The following is a 15,150-nucleotide window of genomic DNA, read 5'->3' as shown; positions in this document are numbered from 1 at the left end:
ATCTCTGGGAATAAACTTTTTTAAATTAAAAATTATTTATTTGTGGGAAATGCAACCAAGAATTAAATTGTCTCTTCACATAGCCAGACAATATAAAAATATATTTATTGTATAATCTTAGAATATAGGTATAAAATGGATGGTAACAAAAATATGTATTAAGTAATTTTCTTCAAATATTAGTTGTGGTCATTTAAGGCAATGGTTACAAAATTAAAATTCTTATCAAATTATTTCTAGCAAAAAAATTGTGTTTTACTTTAAAGACTCTGGTTTTATTCATTAAATAATAACAGGTATCGTTACTATTTAAAACAAATATATAAAGTTCATTCAATGTAAAAACAAGGACCATCACTTAGGCACTTTCTGTCCAGACTCACTTCTTGGATGCTGACTTTAACTGCTTTCTTTCAGAGCTTCCAGCTGCTTGTTCCTTATGCAGAAGTCAGATGTAAACCTTGAGTTAGTTCTATCTCCTTCTACAGAACTCTGATGCAGGAGCCAGCCTGTTGTACAATTAATTGCACCTGCGCATATGTTAATAATCTTAGCCTTGTACTGATTTGTGTTAATCTTGATGTAAATTTCCCGCATTAACTTCATCTCTTAATGTTCCTCACAAAGGTGTGTGGTTATTACTTCCTGATTTATGTTCTTGGTCTTTGCCAACTGTTAAGTTTTATAAGGGCCCCTTAGACTGACCCTTTTCTGAGGCTCTTTTACTGCTGTTTCCTCGGTCATCCTTCTGTCAACCTGCTTAACTTTTCAGTGTAACTTGAGACTTATTTTTTCTTTTTTACTTACTCAGAAAAGATTTTATTTATTAGACTTTACTTTTGATTGATTAGTAATTTTCTTGTTTTTCTGACAACTCCTTTTCACTTTTATATATAAAGCTGCCCATGGAAATCATGTTTGGACTCAAATTTTCAGAATTACTTAATCAAAATTTGTACCAACTAAAAAAAAATATAACTAAACTCTAATAATATGTGGTAGATGTTAACAAAATGTTTGGAATAAAAAAGGGAGAAAAAATGGGGCTCAAGGGACTGCCCAGTGGTTAAGGTTGAGTCCTGCTCTTCCAGAGGATCAGAGTTCAATTCCCAGCACCCACGTCTGGTGGCTACAGCTATTTATAATTCTAGCTCCAGGAGGTCGGACATCTCTAGGCTCCGTGGGCATCCAAACTCATGGGCATATACACAGAGATACATATAATTAAAAACAAAATAAACCTTAAAGAAAAAAGTGAAGGGGGAATGATTAACTTTATAAACCGACGACATGTGTCTTTTGAAAGGCACTTGTTCAAAACCGCGCAGTTCCAAGGTCATTATAAAACATTTGCTCAGCAGGCCAAGCTCCTTAATGGACTACATGACACTCATAGTGATAGAAACTAGAAAACATGTGGTTATTCATACAGTTTGCAGTATCTTAAAGTGAAACAACCTTAAATGCACTACTCCAACATGCGGCTTAATGCCGGTGTCCAAGCTGTGTGCTGTTTCTCAGTGCCTGAGCCATTTATGTCGCTGTGGACACAGAGAAGTGTTCTGTGCCACTTGCTCACTGACATCCTTGCAGCATCTTTTTCGGTCCTTCTAACTGCAACTGGTGCAATCGCACAGCACCCATAGCTTTATGTAACCCCAGTCCCATTTAAAGGTGTCAGTCCATCCTAGCATGTGTGACATCATTGTTTGCGTTACGTTAGCATAGGGAACATTAAATGAGAAGGACATGTGAGAATTCTCACTAACTCCTTCCTGGGGAGGTGGAGGGGCCTCAGTGGAATGTGTCTATCCATAAGGAACTGCCATTCTCCTGCCTTTTCATAGCAACAGAAAAAATTGACTCAGAGCCTGTGCTTTGGCAAACTAAACAGCTTTGGCTAAGCAAGGAAAACTCAGTTTTCTCCCAACTTCCTCTGCAGTAAATTCATTATTGTTATATAATAAAGCTATTGATTTTGTTCGTACAGCTTGAATTCAACTACTTTGCTGAGAGTGTTGATCAGAAATAAAAGGGATTAGTTTGCAAAGGGGGTGTCTTTGGGTCCTTTTAAACTCAGCTTATTGCTGTCTACTGGTAGGGATGTTTTGGTTTCTTTCCATTTCTATTTTTATGCCTTTTCCCCTTTCTATTGTCTTGTTGCTTTTGCTAAGACACTGATTATTATATTAAGTAAAAGGTGAGAGTGTGGACACCCTTCTATACCTCCAGATTTTACAAGAAATACTGTTAACCTCTCATATTTTATAGTATCGATTTATCTAATATATTTGTGTGTGTGTTGACAATAGTAACTGAAGAAGAGACTATGGGCTTGAGAGAGATTAGGGGAAATAGGAGGAGTTGGAGGAGCCCAGTGCGGAGCAGAAATGATGTAGATATCGTACTTGTGTATAAAATTACATCCTAAATGGAAGATAGATCAATAATCTCCTTGTACCCCTCTCTGCTCCCTTCCTTCCTTCCTCCCTCCTTCTCTCTTAGCATGGTCTCATTATGTAGATCAGGCTGGCCTTGAACTCATAAAAATCAGCCTGCCCTGCCTATTGAATACTGGGATCAAAGGCCTGAGTCCCCGGGCCTAGCTCCTTCTTCCCTTTAGATCATTCCTGGCAGGCATTTTGTCTCAGTGATCGAAGTATGTCCACCACTCTAGCTACATAATCCTTATTTTTTTCCTAAAAAATTTTTTTTATTTTGTCTAAACCATTAATATTTTGAAAGAATAACACTGGTTTCACTGGCTCTATTATTATCTCCAATTAGCACATGAGTCATAAGGGAGATAAGAACCTTGCTTGGAGTCACACACATGGTCTGAGACTGATGTCCTCACCAGGAAAGATATCACTTCATACAGTAATGTCCATAGGTCCGATTGCTTCTAACAAAGTCACACACATACACACGTAAACTCTGAGCTTAGCTGGTCTTCCTGCAGAAACGGTGAGAGGATTAGTAATGCAAAAGATTAAATGAAAATTAGCATTACCAACAACGCTTAAAAAGCTCATGAACAAAGTATACTAATAAAATGTTTTTCTTGGTAGAGTTAAATTAATGCAAATGATGAAACTTGCAGGACACAAAGGATGCTGCCCACTGTTCTCTTGCCCTTCACATACTCTTCTCCTTCCCGCGGCATCCCAGTCTGGAGAATGAGGCTTTCAAATGTTGACAACTGCTTCCATCTTCACCCTGGCTCACCATTTCCACTCAGGAGGGCCACCTCTCTAACTACAGGCTTTGCCTTCTGTGTGTGTTGTGAGGATTCACTGTGCTTGTTTTTCTGAGCATGTCTTCTCTGGTGACGAGGACATTCTTTGGTGTCCGGCAGCTAGGCACAGTCATTGTGGAATGGGGTTAGGTGGAACACTAGCTACTCCTATGCATTTTTTGTTGTCAGGTTTTAAAAAATTCTTTAGTGTCTTTGAAATCAAGCATATTGTCACTTGCTATCCATATACACACTACAGACTTATACATAATAAACAATCTATATAGAAATGTTCTAAATGAAGAGCATTCTTGAAGTACAGTAAGGTTTACAAAACCAAACAACCATATGGGTTTCTTGGTTTATTTAGTGATTTACTTACAGCACTGTTTGTACGGACGACTGTCAGGCATCACTTCACTTGGTATATAAAGGAGACTAGCTAGAGGAGTAGCTGAAACAATGGGTCATTTCCTTCAACAATCTGATTAATGTTGCTTGCTTGCCAGCCGCCCCCTGGGATTTTAGAGCGAGGCCTCTCAGGAACCGTCCTGGCTTCACTCCACTGGTGACAACCACCTTCCACTCTCATTGGTACTGGAGTGTTCATTCTGGAAAGATCCCTACAACATTGTCTGTGAAGAACCTAGCAGGTCAACATGACAAACTGATGGTGCAATAAATATTTATTGAAGCTTCAATAAACTGGTTGTTTCCCAACCCTTACTGAATACTTTAAGATGCACAACATGTGCCAAGGCAGATACTAAATAATCCATCTTAAAAGTAATCTCAGACTTCAAAGGGCAACATGCAATCTAAGCCCTCATTCTCAGAACTAAGCACAAACAACAGAAGAAAAAAAAACCCGTTAGAACTATGCCTGCTGTTTATCTGGATAACTATACAATCTAAGCTTGTACGAACAATTTCTCCAATTTTAAACTCACAAGGAAATAAAACAATGTGAGAGACACAAGAAGCAAAAACAATATAACAGATCCTCAATGACATTAGATATTAGAATTATTAGGGGAAAATTTTACACTATGATTAAAAATGTTAAAAGAAAAGAACAGGGTTTGGCTGAATTTACAAAGAACAGACACTGTAAAGGTGACTGGCAAATAAACTAAAATAGTTACAGAACTAATAACATCATAGATGAAAGCTAGAAATTAGTGTGCTTATTTAAACATAAATGCACCAAACAGAATTAGTGAGCCAGAAACAGATCAGAAAAAGAATCACCATAAAGTTAAAATTTTTCACCTTCTGCTAATCTTTTTTTGTTAAGTCTTCTAGATATTTTAGTCTTAAAAGGTAAAATCAGGATGACATTCTATATAGCTTCTGCTGGAAATGAGAAATGCAAATATGACATGACTCAATCATAGAGCTCCAACACCAAAGCATGATGGGAAGAACACATGGGAAATCAATCCTTCATGGGAAAATGCAAACATACGACAGCTACAAACAAGCTGTGTCCTGATGTGCAGAAAAGAAGTAAAACCATGAGTATGTTTACCTCAGGACTACAAGGCAGTGGGAGGGGATGATATAAAGTTTATGATTACATATAAAATAGGCACAGAGAAAGAACTTGGTGGAAACAAAATTTATTAAGCTCGATATAAAATGGAACTTTCTAACAGATGAGTATCTAGATGCAAAGCACAGCAAGTTTGCACAACAAAGTGTTGTGAGCTTCCCTCCACATCATGAGTTCAACACTGTTGACGGCAAACTCTGTTCTAAACTGTGTCCTATCCAAGACAGAAAAGTGAGAAATCAGGGGAAAGACTGAGCTGGACAAATCCAGCTGTTCAGTGACGTGACGTGGGGGCAACTGAGTCTACAGACGTCACAGACTATGTTGGCATATACCAAAAGGCTTAAAACATTCAGGAGGAAATAAGCAAAAATATGGTTGTATCCTTAGGGTAAAGAAAAATTTCCTAAGTGTAGAACAAAGATATTGATAAACTAGACTACGTATTTTCAGAACATTTAAATATAAGAATTTCTTAGTGTGTATTCATTGTACATAATGATGGGGCTCATCAAGATATCTTCATAAAAACATACTATACACTTTGACCATCTTCTTTCTCTTCCCCTCATTGCTGCTCTCTCTCTGTCACATTATTCCCCACACATTGTCACTTCTATTTCCGGGCCCTATCTACATATGTGTTTTTATGTACACATCTAAAACCGAGAATCCACAGGGGAGAAAACATGAAGTCTGTCTCTCTGAATCTGTTTTTTCTCAATGTTTCAGTCTTTAATTGCATTCATTTTCCTAAAATCAAGATAATTTCATTTTTCTTTGTGGACGAATGAAACTCCTTTGTGTATAATACATTTTCTTTATCTATTCATCTCTTGATGGACACCTAGCTGTTTCCATAATTTGGCTATTGTGAATGGCTTGCCAATAAACACAGATGATTAATTGACTGATTTACATTCCCACCAACAGTGTATAAGCTTCTCCCCCACCTCCATTCATCTTTACAGCATCCGTTGCTATGTGTTTCTTTAAAGTAGCCATACTGATCGGGGTGAAATGGGATTTCAGTGTTGTTCTAATTTGCATTTCCTTATGCACTAAACACATTGAATGGGCTTTCGTGTGTTTATTGCCCACTTGAGAACTGTCTATCATTTCATTAGCCCATCTATTAAATGGATTGTTTGGTTTCTTCGATATTTAGACTTTTACGTATTTCTTTGAATCTTCTAGATATTAATGCCCTTAATTAATGGCAAAGATTCCCTCCCATTCTGTAGATTCTCTTCACTCTGGTGATGGTTTGCCCAGCTGTGCGGAGGCTTTTAAACATAATCCAAGCCCATTTGTCACGTTGAGGACTCCTCCTCCTGCTGTTGTAGTCCCTTTCAGGAAGTCTTCACTGTGTCTAGCTCCCTTTTGAAAATTGGATTTTTGCATCTTGCACTAAGATCCTCAATCCATTTTGAGTTGTTTTTTTGTTCAGGTTGAGAGATAGTTTTCATTCTTTGGTATATGGACATGGTTGCTCAGTGGTAGAGCACTTGTTTGGCATGCTGACGCCCCTGGGTTCAATCCCTTATTCTGAAAAAACAAAAAGATAAATAAAATGAAATATAAGGCATAAGAGGTACAATAATACAGTTAAAAATTCAAAACTTTTGCTTATCAAAAACTTGCACAGATTCGTGTTTCAATAAAGAGAGTAGAAAGCAAATCATAGCTGGGAGAAAATACTTAGAAAAGATAGATCACCATCACCTGCAAAAAAATTAATATTCAAAAATATGTATATTCCAAAATACAGATGACCTAACAGAAAAATGAGAATATTAAATCTAGAAGATGACAAGTCACAAAATACAAATAGCCAGAGAGTCTGTGAAGAGCATTGAGCTCATTAGTAGCCAAATGCTAACTAAAATGCCCCTGCAATATCTAACATATCAGTTCTGCACACAGTTTGTCCAGCAATCTAAGAGCGGGTAAAAATTCAGAGAAATCAGAACCCACAAATATCCATCAGTGACAGAAATGATTGACAGAAATGTCCTCACAGTCACATCATGGTCAGGAGAACTGGATGAGTCTACACAACGCATCTGGGGAGAATGCTGTCAAATTTACAATGGAACAAAAATAAAGCACAGCAGAAAAACGCAGGCAACGTCCTAGTCTTATAAAGGCAGAGGACAGTGAAGCCTGCATTCTTTAAAATGTACCTGTCCAGGATAATTTATAACCCTAAATTCTGACAGCCATTGGGTTCAGGAAGCTTATAGGAGGTTGCAGAAGTATCTACTTCCTGGTAGTGTGAGGATCCTGTGAAGCAAGAGTTTTATGGGAGCAGCCACGTGGGCTGCAAACTGTGAAAATGGGTAGTGCTGGACAGTTGGGCTTTTTCCTAGAGCTCACTTTACACAGAGCTGGTGATGAACTAGGGAACTCGGAGCACACTACTAGACATCACTACAAAATGCACTAGAATTGTTGCTTTGGAGTTTGTGACAGTCACATTGAACCATGAAATCTGACTGCAGCTGAAGCCCAGAAAAGGAGAGTGGACACTTGAATTTGGTTAAATCAGCACATTATGCTGCGCAGAAGACTGTTTGTCATTATTTGTTTTTCAGAAAATAGTTCACAATCTGGAAGTTTGGAAAAATGCAGCTAATGTGGAAGTAATTGGGAGTGTGTGAACTCAACCGCCTCTACCAATTGCCTCCAATTAGAGAAGAGCATCAGATGAATCAAACGTTTGTTATAGTTTTTGAAGTGGGAGCAGAAGCTATTATAATCCAGAGACCATTTGCCAGTTTCCTGATTTGGGGACACCATTATCCAATTTTCCTGCTGACATGTTTGTATTTTATATATGAAAAATATGAATTTGCATGTCTATAACAGTCATAGGCCACATTATATATTGCTCCTGGCTGAGTTTAATGGCATGCATCCAACATGTGAGTAAAGTCCTTAGGTTACAAACAACATTGGAAAAGACTTTTACTTCAACCAGATTCTATCCTTTGTTTATGTTAGTTGCCCAGGACGTTTCTATACATATGATTTAAGCCAGTCACCAACAAGGAACATTTAATTAGAGTGAAAAAAATCACATTTTGAAGGCCAAACATACTGCTTTATGTTTTTAACTATTTACTTGTCGCATCTCAGGAATTATGTCCAAATAAAATGGTGAAGACCCTGCACATGTTCATGAAAACTAGTCATAAGGAAACATCTTTTACTGGGGTACTGGGCAGAAGCATACAGAGTACTGATGGGCTTCTCTGCATTCACTGCCCTGACTGAGGCTGAGCAGCTCCTTGACATGTTTAGGAAACAGTACAGTGACTAAGGGAGACTTCCTGGCATCTTCCAGAAGACTGACTTTAAGAAAAATCCAGCATCTACAGAAGATGCTTTCTTTTTGGTTTTACTCCCATATACAAGAAAACAGAGTATTGTGCAAAAATGTTTACAAACTCATGTCAATAGTCGCTGTCTGTCTGTGTATAATGTGCTACTTTCCGTACTCAGTAAAATATAAAGAAGAAACTTATGTCTCAGGTAATCTAAAATTGAATCACACAAAGTTCCAAAATTACTGTGGGCCCCCATCAAATTAAGCATTTATAACATGTTAATAGCGCTACCTTTTGATACTGAAGCTGTTTCTTAGATTAGTTCCTGTCTGGATGTGGTGGCTCCCATCTATAATTCCAGCACTCAGGGAGCTAAGGAAAGAGATCACTGCAAGCATAGTGTACACAGTAAATCTGTTTTAGAGAGAGAGAGAATCATTTATCATAAGGTATCATCTATCATAACAGTCAGTGTTATTTATCCTAAAACAAAATTTAAAAAGGAGAAGTTTTGGTTTGGAGAGATGTCTCAGCTGTTAACAACTCTCGCTGACCTTGAAGAGGTCCCAGGGGTTTGGTTCCCAGGACCCATCTTGGCTCACAGATCTCTTTAACTCCACTTCCAAGGCATCCAATAGCCTCTTCTGCCCCATGGGCACTGGAAAAGCACTAGACAAGCATTTGGTGCATATACATACATGTTGGAAAAGCATTTATTCACATAAAATAAAAATAAATAAAATCTAAAAAAATAAGTTCCCTTACTACATAAATAGGCCCTTAATTAAAACATCCAATATCTTAAACAAAATTGTTTAGAAAGTTAATTTAATTGATTGTTTTATGTCTAACTATAACACAGACATATTTTCACTTATATTTCATAAATCATATTTGCTACTACTATTTTTATGTTATATATCTAAAATTTTATTTTCCCCAATACCAAGAAAGCTGGCTTTAATCAGAGCTTGAGTATAGTTCCCCCTTTTTTGTATTATATGTTCAAAATCTTCCAAGTTCTTCAAATCTTGCTTGGATATATATGTATGTATATATATATATATGTATGTATATATATATATACATACATATATAATGTCATTCTTTCAAATATTGCAGACCTGTTAAATTGTTGAAATTATTTTTAATAAAACGGTTTCTTTCAATATTATTTACAGGGATCTTGGTTTAATTTGTTCAACATGTTGAGTGAAGTCAGGTGCCAGATTCCAGTGTGTTCTCAGTATGACCACATGGCTTCTCTTTCCATCTTCTTCAAATTAAATTTCTATCACATACTTGAATGTTATTGAATACAGCTCATACACTCAAAATAAAACCACCAGGTAAAATGAGTGCCGACTGAGTAAGAAGTTATTTCCCAATTAGTGTTACATACACAGATGGATATGGTTTGACAAGAGTGATTTATAGCAAAATAGCAGTGACTCGAGCTGACATAGTCAACCCAGACTTGGCCTCTATGAGTTCGTGAGTATGACCCCATTTCGGCGTATTTAATCAGGTGCTTTCAGTTCATCTAGAAGGAGGTATATAAAGAGTCTCCAAGCTTCTGTTTGAGAAAGGAGAGTCTCCTGTTACCTATGAAATCAACCTGAAGGCATTTTGTAACTTTATATCACAATTGCAGAAAAATCATCACTAATGTATAAAAACTATAATACTAAATGCACTAAAGACTGTTCAAGGAGCTTTCCAAATACACAGGTCTTGTAGGACCACACAATGTCCTGAAAAGTAGACTTTTCTCCCTACTTTTAGACTTTATCCTCAGATTCCCATAGTAACGTAAACATCCACATATTCAAAATAAGACGATCCAAGCATTCCTTCTGGAAGGAAGTACTCACTGCTTTCTTTTTCCGTCTCATTTGTTTGTTTGATTATTTGTTTCACTTTACAATCTTGGTCATTGCCCCACCATCCTCTCCTCCCAGTCCCACCCACCCCTCCCTCCCCCTCCCCGTTCCGTAGGAAAAGGATAGCCCCCCCCTTCCGACCCACCAGCTCATCAAATCACTTCAGGACTGAGCATGTCCTCTTCCCGTGACCTGGCAAGGCAGTACCACCAGGAGGAAGTGATCAAAAAGCTGGCATCAGAGTCCATATCACTCACTGCTTTCTTTACTCCATCAATTTCACATGCTACAAGGAATGGCCCTCCTCACCAGACCACATGCTCGATTCTGGATGTCTGAGCACTGGAGGAGAGGAGCCTGGCAAGGTCACTGAATTGTTCCTTGCTTTTCAGATAGCTCAAGAGCCTCTGGGAAAGATGAGCATGAGGTATTGATGATCAAATAGGAGGTTTTCCATGGGAAGCAGTTTGCCAATTGTTTGAAAATCACATTGCACAGACTACATCAATTTTAAGATATAAATGCATGACACAAATACTGCATACCACAATGGGATGCAAATGATTGGGACAGATACAGAGCACAACAACAAAAGACATGCATACAATTCATATAATGTGTATATATATATATACATATATGCATGTATATATGATACCAGAGAATAGTAACTTGAAGTATTTGCTATATCCTCACACAGAGCAAATGATTGGTTAGTCTACCTTAAAACTGGAGATTCACACTCAAGAATATAAAAAGAGTCTAAAGGCAAACAGTGTCATAAAGATAACCTCAATGTATATATGAAATAACCTAATTGAATAATTGAGTTGCTAGGTACAGTTGTTTACACCTTTAATCTCAGCACTTGAAAGGCAGAGGCAGGTGGATCTATGAGTTCAAGGCTAGCCTCAGCTACATAGTAAGTTTCAGAACAGCCAGGGCTACATAATGGGACCCTGTATCAAAAATAAAAAATAAAAAGTTAAATTCAGAAAGTTATAGCAATCAGAAGACAAGAATTTGGTAGAAACATGAAAAATATGTAAAAAGAAAATGCCATCCAGAGGACTAATATGTCAACAAATGTTGCTCAATGCTTTCAACAACTGAAAAATAAAAAAGTTCAAGTCAAAGTAAATGATAGTAAAGATGTGGAGCCTTAGTTGTTAATACAATTTAACCTGTCCAAGAATCTGGGACACATGACAGAGTTTACTGGATGTAGACATGCCTATCTCTGGGATTCACCAACCCCATTCCTGAGGTCAAACGTCAAAGCAACATGTAGACATAGAAACCAAATGACATATATAAGGCTGTTCAAAGCAGCACTGCTGAGAATAGCTAACAAATAAAAATAAAAACATGGAAGAATTCAAGTTTTTTAATTTTTTAAATATATTTTATTAATTTATTCATATTACATCTCAATGGTTATCCCATCCCTTGTATCCTCCCATTCCTCCCTCCCTCCCATTTTCCCCTTACTCCCTTCCCCTATGACTGTGACTGAGGGGGACCTCCTCCCCCTGTATATGCTCATAGGGTATCAAGGCTCTTCTTGGTAGCCTGCTATCCTTCCTCTGAGTGCCACCAGGTCTCCCCATCCATGGGACATGGTCAAATATGGGGCACCAGTATTCGTGTGAAACCCAGACCCCACTCTCCACTCAACTGTGAGGAATGTCCTGTCCAAGAAAGCCTTCCCTTACCAGGAAAGTGGGACAGAGGAGAAGACTTCCTATTGGGACTCTAGGTGAGAGAATTAAGGGAGAATAAGGAAATAGAAGGACCCAGAGGGTCCTGGAAACCTACATGTAGATCATTATGACGGGCAGATCTGGGCCCAGGGGTCCTGCTCAAACTGTGGCACCAGCCAAGGACAATACATGCAGTAAACTTCAAACCCCTACCCAGATCTACCCAACGGACAGAATTCAAGTTTTTAGCAGGATAAAATATAGTTTCTAGCACACGCACACTTGCAATTGTGTACAATGATGAAATTAAATAAAGTATAACTGGGTGTAAGAATAGTGGCAGAAATAGTACACTGATTTTAAAATGAGCTAAAATAGGATACAAGATAGATTGTGTGTGTGTGTGTGTGTGTGTGTGTGTGTGTGTGTGTGCGTGCGAGCGTGTGTGTGTGTGTATGTATGTATAAGATACCTATATAGAGAGAGAGATGCCTTAAGGGTCATTTACATGAAGTTCATTACAGAGTGGAAAGGAAACATTTAAGCGGCTATAAGGCAGCACCATACAGTGGGTAGATCACAGATAAAGATGTGCTCTCACAATTATGGCATCCCAAACCAATCACTATCAGACTGAATATCTCATGAGTTCCCGTTTTCCTGAATCCTGGGCAGCCTCTCTTCGCTGTGCCATCACAGGTTTCTTTCACAGACCCTCATCCTTCTTACTTATAAGGACACTAGTCTATACACGAGGACTCCGCCAGGGTGACCTAGCCTCCTTTCAAAGGTCCCAACTCCATCACCACAGGGACTAGAATGTTTGAGGGAACACAAATATTCAGACCAAGGCACTTTATAGATTTCCACGTTATTAATAACCATTTTTTTTCTTCCAGGTAGAAGGACTCAACCTCCATTATAAGACACAATTTCTTCAAAAGCATCTGTTTTCTAGAAAATCAATACAAAAATAGAACTTACTAGAATAAAAATCTGCTCCCAAGTTGGGAACCACTGTCTTTAATATGTAGTAGAGTTAAATATAGAAATAGTGGGAGGGACAGTCTGATAGCAATAATAGCAAACACTACATGGAAACAAAAATACACATTTTTTGACCACAAAACTCTAGAGGAGCCAAGGGTGACACTTTCACCACTTTCCTCCTCTTTGAGGGCCATCCAAGTAACAAATGTATCATACGCGTCTCATGACAGGAAACTGCAGGAATTCGGTTTCAGATGCCTGCTAAAGCTGTAAGGGAAACGATTACACACCAGATCAGCATTCCAAGAAACTTGGAATTAATGTAATAACGAACAGAGTGTGTGTTAGATTAAAAGAGATCACAGTGGCTGGTATGTTCAAAGGTTCATTTGAGGTTTTTAGAAGCTTTCAAGCCAAGTTTATTTTTTTTAAACTATGCCTAAAACCTCTCTCATCTCACAACTCTGTTGATTTTTTTCAAAAGCGTAGCCGTTATTGAAATATAAATTCCAGTCGAAAACGAGTTTTAAATCCTTTGTTCAGCTAACCATTCACTAAGCCACCCACTATACTTCTAAGCGCCAGGTACAGGGTCTGCGGAGATTGATGCACCAAACAAGGACCATGCCTCGAGAGGTCCTAGGCCCCTTGCCCGGATGTAGCCCATAGGCAGCTCAGTCTCCATAAGGGCTTCTTAGTAAAGGGAGCAGGGGACATCCCTACCGTGGACTCTGTCGTCTGCTTTTTGATCACTTCTCCTTGGCGGGTGTCCTACCATGCCACAGAGGAAGAGGATGCAGGGAATCCTGAGGAGATTTTTGAGGCTGGGGTTAGTCGAAGGGCTCCCCTTCTCTGAGGACTAGGGGCGCGACATGGGGGGGGGGGGGAGAGAGGATGGGACCTAAAGGAGATGAGAGAGGAGCTGCGATTAGGGTGTAAAGTGAATAAATTTTTTAAAATAAATTTTAATTTTAAAAAGAGGTAAACATAAAGAGAGAAATAAAACATAATCCTTGCTTTGAAGCGCTTCCCAGCTTAGGACTAGTTCGTAATACGAAGAGTTACAACCAAATATCAAATAAAACTCCTAAACACCATCATTTAAGTCAGTGGATTTTAAGTGATATTTTCATACTAGCCAACTAAAAGGACTTACTGTGTGTCAAATACAGAAATTATAATCATTGCGATTGAGCTGAGTCCTCACTGCCGCAGAGCTAATAATAATTCCATCTAGGCTTCGTCATAGAGTCCTTGTTCTTGACGATCACACGGAAGTGACTCAGATCACAGAAACCTGGAGTACAGTAGCTTTAAAAGAAACAGTGTGAATGTAACTGCCGAGACTGGTAAGACAGGACCCCATCTGTCTCAGGAAGACGTGCTCTCAAGTTTTTTGTTTCCTTTCCTTTCCTTTCTATATTTGGCAAAATCTTTTTAATGAATATATTTTATAAACACCCTGGAGAGTCATGCAATGCTATCTGCACTGCACGGTAATTCTGAGCCACACGTCTGCTCACTGTTCACTGCTCACTGCTCAGACCTATAATAACAGAACCTTTAATATAACTTTTATTGTTTACTGTGGCCCCTGTATTATCTTTAGAATAAAGAAACACCGTCTTTTCTTCGCTATAACTTTCACTGTCGAATTTCTGGGCACTCAAGATATTGAAGCAAGGATGCGGTGCGGGCCTCCAGAAATAAATTCCAGATTTCCCTGAGTCTTCTGATAGGAGCCTGTGATAACTGTGTTGCCAATACAGGAGCCAAAAAACTGTCTATCATGTCTGTGAAGGGAGCCAAGGATGGCTAGGCAGACTTCCTGCTGGTGGTGTGGGCGACGACGTCATGATGGCCACAGTTAAGAAAGGCCAACTAGAACTAAGAAAAAGGGGTTCATCCAGTAGGTGCAGTTTTTTAATCAAAGACTCTCTTTCCGTGTGACGGATACTGACCTCTCATAGTCTCACTTGTCTTCTAGAGGACTCTTCTACCTGCATTCTCACTGTCTTGATTTATACATCAACTTTAAACGTTAAATGACAAGCTTAGTTCATTGTATTGTGTTTCAAAAGAAGAAAGTTTTCAATCATGCCCTGCCTTGTATAGGGAACTGTCTCTTGTTTTCAGCACTTGGAACTGTGGGTGTGCACAATGGTTCTCTGGCAGTCTGAGGTCATAGACTTGGCTACGGGAAATTGTTCCCCTTCAACACTGGCCCACCCACCCCCATTCTGGGCCCTGGGTGCTTCCATTTAGAAGGCTGAATACCCAACAACAGAACCTCATTATTGCAGACACAGCCGTCACTGGGGGCATGGGTCACATTAGCGCCTTTGTCCTGCCCATTTTCTAAAACATTCCATCTCTTTCAATGTCCACATCTTTTTCGTTGGCTTGCCCTCCCCTCTTCCTTTGGCAAATCTACCCCTTTCTGCCTTGA

At 38.8% G+C, this 15,150-nt stretch overlaps 1 long non-coding RNA gene across 3 annotated transcripts in view; it reads right to left on the bottom strand.

Moving 5' to 3' along the window:
• Window positions 1–4,853: 4,853 nt before the first annotated feature.
• LOC311599849 overlaps window positions 4,854–15,150 on the bottom strand; it is a 44,358-nt gene continuing 34,061 nt past the window's right edge. Inside the window, exons 1-3 of one of the 3 annotated variants that reach the window (XR_014780029.1) lie at window positions 13,858–14,392; window positions 8,417–8,539; window positions 4,854–6,341 (exon numbers count right to left, since the gene is read on the bottom strand). This is a non-coding gene — a long non-coding RNA (uncharacterized lncRNA). Of the gene's footprint in view, window positions 6,342–8,416; window positions 8,540–13,424; window positions 13,508–13,857; window positions 14,393–15,150 lie in introns of those variants that run through there. The other 2 variants (XR_014780030.1, XR_014780028.1) reach the window with 2 other exon arrangements.

This window comes from Acomys minous, assembly GCF_964271855.1.
Source record: "Acomys minous genome assembly, chromosome: 6".
NCBI lineage: Eukaryota > Metazoa > Chordata > Mammalia > Rodentia > Muridae > Acomys > Acomys minous.
Note: the sequence above shows the minus strand (reverse complement) of the source record. Positions and strands in the feature narration are given on the sequence as shown.